This window comes from Penaeus monodon, chromosome 30 (genome assembly GCF_015228065.2).
Source record: "Penaeus monodon isolate SGIC_2016 chromosome 30, NSTDA_Pmon_1, whole genome shotgun sequence".
NCBI lineage: Eukaryota > Metazoa > Arthropoda > Malacostraca > Decapoda > Penaeidae > Penaeus > Penaeus monodon.
The window spans coordinates 13,377,142-13,377,691 of NC_051415.1; positions in this window are offsets into that span (position 1 = coordinate 13,377,142).

The window sequence follows — 550 nt, forward strand, 5'->3', positions numbered from 1 at the left end:
TTCCATACATCAAGAATCCACGATACTCCAAAGTCGTGATCTAACTATAATCTTGTGTTTCAGTAATAAATCCCTTGTTGGTTGAGCAAAGAGAAGACGCTGGGAGAAAACGTTACTAATTCACCGAGAATTTGCGCAGATAAACGACAGGTTTAGCGACCGCACTCATTGAGTCTTTCAGTGTATGTCAGCCTAGGTACTACATGGTTATCTCAACCACATATCAATGGAGTTAAGAGAGGATTTATTTTCTTGCCAAACGTATATACTATCTGTCGATCTGTATGTTAATATCTTGTGTGTGTATCTGTTAGCTATAATTAATATTTTTGTCACAAATGTATCATGTATCATCTCATGAGCATACTGTAAGCATCTGTGTCACACACTCATACAGCACAGTAAAATTAAAGACAAACATGACAATAATTGTTTTATGTAAAGAATTCTTTGAAACATATCCATTAATAAAATTTAAACGTAGGAATATACTTTTCTTTATCCCTTTTAACTAAAATACGAAAAAGAGAATACAAACATGTGTCCGTGC